Genomic DNA, 6,410 nt, shown 5'->3' with positions numbered 1-6,410 from the left:
GCCTGTGATAGCGAGGCTGGCTGCATCATTCCCCAGGAATTCCCCTTGGAACGCATGCTGGCCCCAGGCTGCTCCAGGCCGCAGGCTGGCATCAGATGACCTCGGCCCAGGCCTCCTCCCCATCCTCCTTCTCTGGTCCCTTAAGGAGGGGAGGATACTTCTTCCTGAGGGCCGCATCTCCCACACAGGCACCAGAAGCTCAGAAGCTCAGCTTGGTGACATCACTGGGGCCTGGCCATCCCTGAACTCATCCCTGCTGAGTGGGAAAGGGCAAGGGCCTCACAGTCATGTCCGCCTCTAAGCTGGGAGCCTTGGGAACCCCCAGGCCTGAGTCACAATGAGACCAGAAAGGCCAGGCAGGGTCAGCATGCCCAGTTTGCCCCGGTACCCCAGTCCACCTGGGTCCAGGGGTTGGAGAGGAGGCCAGGCAGGGTCAGTACATCCAGCAAGTCTGGTACCCAGGTTCACTGGGGTCCAGGGGTTGGAGAGGAGGCCAGGCAGGGTCAGCACATCCAGCTAGTCTGGTACCCGGGTTCACTGGGGTCCAGGGGTTGGAGGGGAGGCCAGGCAGGGTCAGTACATCCAGCTAGTCTGGTACCCGGGTTCACTGGGGTCCAGGGGTTGGAGGGGAGGCCAGGCAGGGTCAGTACATCCAGCTAGCCCTGGTACCTGGGTACTTCTCACTCTCCCTCCTAGGAGCCTCAGCCTGGGCTGCTTCCCAGACCCCTGTTTTCGATTTCCCCATCTTTGTTCCAGCACCCCAGGGGCCCAGTTAGAGTCTGAGAATGAGTTCTGTCCATCGAAGGGGCCACCACCCATGCATGTAAGAAATGGTGCAGGCTCTGAGTGCTGTGTTCCGGATTGTCACAGAGGCCATGCACCCCAGCACCCATGTCCTGGTCCCCACAGCGCCTGTGCAGGTGTGGGCTCAGGCTGGTGGGCTTTGGTCTAAGGACCCTGGAAAACCCACAGGTCCAGAGACCTGAGCAGAGTGGTTGGCGGTAAAGGCATCAGGGAAGCAGGTGCAGACCCCTGCGGGTCCCCAAGACTGGGTCCACTGAGGCTGATGGGCTGGGACCTGCATTGGCCTGGAAGACCTGAGCTGAGGAAGAAGGGAGGCCTGTCCATGGGAGTGTCACGGACTGAATGTTTGTGCTGCCCCAAAATTCTTTAGACAGGGTCCTCTGCTGTCCAGGCTGGAGTACAGTGGCGCGATCATGGCTCATTGCAGCCTCAAACTCCTGGGTTCCAGCAATCCTCCCACCTCAGCCTCCCGGAGCTCTGGGATCACAGGTGGGAGCCAGCACGCCCAGCTCCCGAATTCTTCTGTTGAAATCCAGCCCCAATATGACGGTATCAGGAGGTGGGGCTTTGGGCAGTGATGTGGTCACGAAGGTGCAGCTGTCATGAATGGGTCCCAGGCCCTTGTAAGAAAAGGCCGAGGGCTCTCTCCCCCTCTTTCTGCTGCTTTAAGGACAGAATGAGAAGTCAGAAATCCACACCTCAGAGAACAGCCCTCCCCAGACCCCGACCAGTTTGGCACCTGATCTCTGGCCTCTGGCCTCGGCGCGGTGAGAAATAAACTCTGATGTTTACCAGCCACGCAGTTCACGGGGTTTCCCTTACAGCAGCCCCAACAGGAGTGGCCCTGGCGGCCCCCACAGCCCACCCACCGCATCCCACCCTCCATGGCCCTGCCCTCCGTGCTCTGTCCTTCCCCAGGCCCCTCCCCCACACCACAGCCCTGCTCCCTCCGTGCTCTGCTCGTCCTCCACACCCACTCCCCTAACCACAGCCCTGCCCTCCTCTATGCCCCTTCACCCCTACCACAGTCCTGCCCCCTCCACACCCTGCTCCCTCCATGGCCCGGCCCTCCTCCACATCTTGCCCTCCATGACCTCCCCTCCTCCACACCCCTGCCCCTCAACTACAGCCCTGTCCTCCTCCGTGCCCTTTTCCCCGTCTACAGCTCTGCCCCTCCGTGCCCTGCCCCTCTGCCACGCCCCTCCCCCACCACAGCCTACCCTCGTTGCCCCCTCTTCCCACCTCTCCCACATCCCTCTCCCACCTGCCCTTCTCAGGGACATGAAATTTCCTCTGCAAGAAACCTCTGTGGGGCTTCACCAGGCATCTGCCCTACCCAGGCCTCAGGGTGGGTGCGCCTGGGACTTCAAAGGCCCAAGGAGGGCCCCAAACTGGCTCCTGCCCAGGCCCGGAGCACAGAGCCTTCTTGTTCCCAGCCCAGGCCCTCCCCTAGTCCAGGCACACAGCGGTCTGGAGGAAACCCTCTGGTGGCCAGCCCAGGGGACCCCCATGCCCCAGCACCCCCACCGCGACCACTTCTGGGCTCCTCTGGGGTCCTGCAAGCCTGGCCCTGCCCAGGACCCTCTCAGACTGGTGCTGGGCCAGTATTCAAGGGTGGGTGAAGGGCAGAAAAGGGCACTCCTCTTATTCCTGAGGCAGTCATGGCTGCAGCAAGTTCCAGAAGCTTCTGCAGAGACCACCTGGTGAAGTCTCAGGAGACCTGGAGAGGCAGCCACCAACTTAGCCTGGAAACCCAGCTCAGACTGGCAGAGAGGCCAGCCCCAGCCTGGGGGCCCAGGACAGTGGGGAAGACCTTGGCCAGCCCCAGGCACAGTGGGCATCATCAGGACCGGACGCCAGGCTCCACTGCCCTCCAAAGTCTCAGAAACAGTGGCGAGCTGTCCAGGGCCCACCACACCCGAGCCCACCTCACCCTCCCTGCTCTCCTGCCTCCTGTCCTTCAACTCATCGGCCTGCTGTGGCCTCATTGTGTCCCCAACGGGATGGCTCCTAGAGCTCCAGGGCACCCACCACTCAAGGCCAGTAGTGCCATGCCTCTGTGTCTCCCTCTGTCTGCCTCTGCCTCCTCTCTGCCCCTAGGCAGCCCGCAGGGCCCCTTCCAGGGGAAGGTTGGATCCCAAGCAAGGGAGGGAGCGCCTGTCTCTGCTCACCCCCCCGACAGGCTTAACATCAGAACAAAATTCAGGGTCCCCACGTGTGGCCATCCTCTGATCCCCTCAGCAGTGCCGCACCAATCTCCTAGCTGTCCTTGGACCCCGAGCTGACCGCTGCTGCCCTGGGCCTTTGCCCCTGCTGCTGGCCTGTCGGGAGCGCCTCCCCTGGCACATGTGGCTTCCTTGCCTGCTTCTTATCCCTGGAAAGGCTGTGGCCTCCCAGAGGCCCTCCCTGGTCTGGAACCACCTTCCAAATGTCCCCCAAATGTCCCCCACGGCATTTGGCTGAGCTGCAGGAATTTACTGTCTGTCCCCTAAGAGCTGTTTCTGATGCCAGGTCCCAGAAGATGCTTGTCCACAGCTCCATCCCTTCCAGGGCAAGCCCCTCACCCTCTGTCAGCCATGGTGGGGTTTGGGGGCTGCAGGGAATACCCAGGGTCCTGTGGATGGTCCACGTGGCCCTGAAGCCTTCGCGGAGGAAACGTGAATTGCATCAGGAATGAAATGAAACATCGTCACCCACTTCGTTTTTCTTTTTTTGAGACAGGCTCTCACCCTGTCGCCCAGGCTGGAGTCCAGTGGTGCGATCTCGGCTCACTGCAACCTGTGCCTCCCGGATTCAATTCCTTCTCTTGCCTCAGCCTCCTGAGTAGCTGGAATTACAGGCACACACCACCATGCCTGGCTAATTTTTGTATTTTTGGTAGAGAAGGGGTTTCACCATGTTGGCCAGGCTGGTCTCAAACTTCTGACCTCGAGTGATCTGCCCGCTTTGGCCTCTCAAAGTGCTGGGATTACAGGCGTGAGCCACTGTGCCCGGCCCACCCACTTCATTTTTCAATTGGATGTAGCAAATCTCTCCTTCAATTGGATGTAGCCCAGTGTTGGGGCCACAGGGATACTGACTCCAGGAGAGCAAGGGTCTCCACCTCGCGTAGGTGGGGGCCACACTGTCGTTCCCCAACCCGTGGGTAAATCTCCAGGGACTCTCAATGGGGAGACAGCACCCCCCCAGCTTGCAAAGTGGCCCAGGCCTTGAGGGGCGTGGCTGTCCAGGGTCCATGGACAAGCCAGGGAGAGAAGCACAGCAGCCTCCAGGCACCCAAGGGCCCTTCTAGGGCCTCAGGAGGAGCTGGGCTTTCTGCATGTGGGTGGCCCAGGGGCCTGTTACAGGCCCATCCCGCTGAGGGCAGCATTATGGGTAGAGGCCCAGCAGGTGCGGCCACAGACAGCTGGGCCTTCCAGGGATGCCTGTGGCGTGAAGTCAGCTGCCCATCCCTGGCCACTGGCCGCACCCCAGGCTATTTTTGGATCCTGCAGCTCAGAGCCCTGCCTTGCTGCTCCCTCCCCTGGAGCTCCTGGAAGTCTGGTCAGGAGTGTGGACAATGCCCCTCTTGTCATACATCTGCCCCTTCCCCAGAGTCCCCCCCCGCCCCCGGCAGGGCCACTCTCCTCCCCCAGACACAGCTGGTCCTGGCGGGACTGGGGTGGGCTGCCTGGCTGAGAGGAGGCTGGCCTTGGACTGGGACCCTGGGATCACGGCAAAGCTGGAGACTCAGGGAGTCCAGGAGGTGAGAGGCTGCCAAGGTTGTCCTGGGCCGTGTCTGTGTCAGCTGTCCCTCCAGGATAAGCGATCCTGGGCAAGACACACCCCTCTCTGGCAGAGAGGGCTCTATAAGGTTTTTCCAGGGTCCTCCTCCCTCAAGTCCTCCCATGTCCTGAGGCCGGCCCTGAGGTTATTGGTCAGGGACTCCAGGCCTTGCTGCTCAGAAAAGCATACTCTGTGTCCCTCGCCCTGCCCAGTGCACATGCAAGGCTGCTGAAAGAACGGAGAAGGTTTCCTTTACTCCTGCCTTCATTCTTTGGACAGATATTAAAACCTGTTGTGTCCAGGCCCTGACTGGGTACAGTGTTGGCAAATCAGGTCTGGTCCCAACTTAAAACAGGTGGCCTTGACCTTGGAGCAGGCAGCCCTGACTTGCAGCATGTGGCCCTGGCCTTGAGGCGTGTGGCCCCGCGACCTTGGATAGGGTGGCCCTGACCTTGGATGAGGTATCCCTGACTTTGGATAGGGTGGCCCTGACCTGGAGGCATGTGGCCCCTGACCTTGGAGTGGGTACCCCTGACCTTGGAGCAGGCGGCCCTGACCTGGAGGCATGCAGCTCTCTGCAGAACCAGATGTGGGCGGGGTGGGCCATAGTCACTCGGGGCTTGGGGACGGCTGCTCTTTGTTGGGCTGAGTGTAGGGAGGTGGGTTCCCAGCTTCAGGACCAGGTGAATGGGGGATGCAAGCGTGGGTGGGGCAGGTGAGGCAGGAGGGGCAGGTGGGGACAGGTCAGATGGCCCTTAGCATCACGGCAGTGGGACCCGCTGTGGCGTTCTGAGCCGACACGAGACAGAAGCTGCCTTCAGGAAGTTTGGTCGCGCAGACAAGGGTCAGGAGACTTTACTTTGTGCAGATGAGGTGGCCTGAGGGCATTTAGCAGCTGCTGGAAAGGAGGTGTGGGAGGGCTCATTAGGGAGACATTTAACCCCCACATGGTTGATCAACCATGGGCCACCTGTGCCTGGACCCTACCTGTCAGAGACGCCTGAGTGGCCCCACGTTCCAGCCTCGGTCCAGGAGACACCTGGCTCCAGGAGTTGGCCCCAAGACAGTGCTGAGAGCAGCTCAGACTCTGCCCGGAGTGGCCTGACCCTGGGCACAAGGTGATGGGCCTTGCCAGGCAGGGAGCTGGGGAGCAGCCAGGGTTGCCTGTGCCCAGCCTGTTGTGCAATGTTGTGGGGGACAGAGAATGCTCGCTGCAGGGGAAACAGGCCTGTCCTCTCGCGCCCCCAGGCTCTGCTCTGGGTGCCCCTGAGCTCACCCTGATCCCAGGCTCTGCCCTGGGCACCTCTGAGCTCACCCCACCCCTTCCAGGCTCTGCCTGTCTTGACTGTTTGTCCTGGTGTAACAAAATTACCACACACCCGGTGGTGTAGAAACAACAGAAATTTATTTCTCACAGTTTGGAAGTTGCGAAGTCCGAGATGGATGAAGGTGCTGGAAGGTTGTGTCTGGTGAGGGCCGCTTTCCATAGACGGTGCCTTCTCGCTGGGTGCTCCCCCTGTGGAAGGGGCGGCCTCTTTTCTAAGGGCACCAGTCCCGTTCCCGGGCCTCCACTCTCACGACCTAATCACCTCCTGAAGTCCTCACCTCTGAATACGATTGCACTGGGGGATAGGTCAGCATGTGCATTTTGGGGGGATACACACATTTAGACCAAGCATGTCCAACCCAAGGCCGGGGGCCCCACGTGGCCCAGGACGGCTTTGAATTCGACCCAACACAAGTTCATACACTTTCTTAAAACGCTATGAGTTTTTTTGTGATTTTGTTTGTTTGTTTGTTCTGGCTCATCAGCTATCGTTAGTGTTAGTGTATTTTATGTG

The sequence above is a fragment of the Macaca nemestrina genome, chromosome 11 (assembly GCF_043159975.1).
Source record: "Macaca nemestrina isolate mMacNem1 chromosome 11, mMacNem.hap1, whole genome shotgun sequence".
Classification (NCBI taxonomy): Eukaryota; Metazoa; Chordata; class Mammalia; order Primates; family Cercopithecidae; genus Macaca; species Macaca nemestrina.
Note: the sequence above shows the minus strand (reverse complement) of the source record.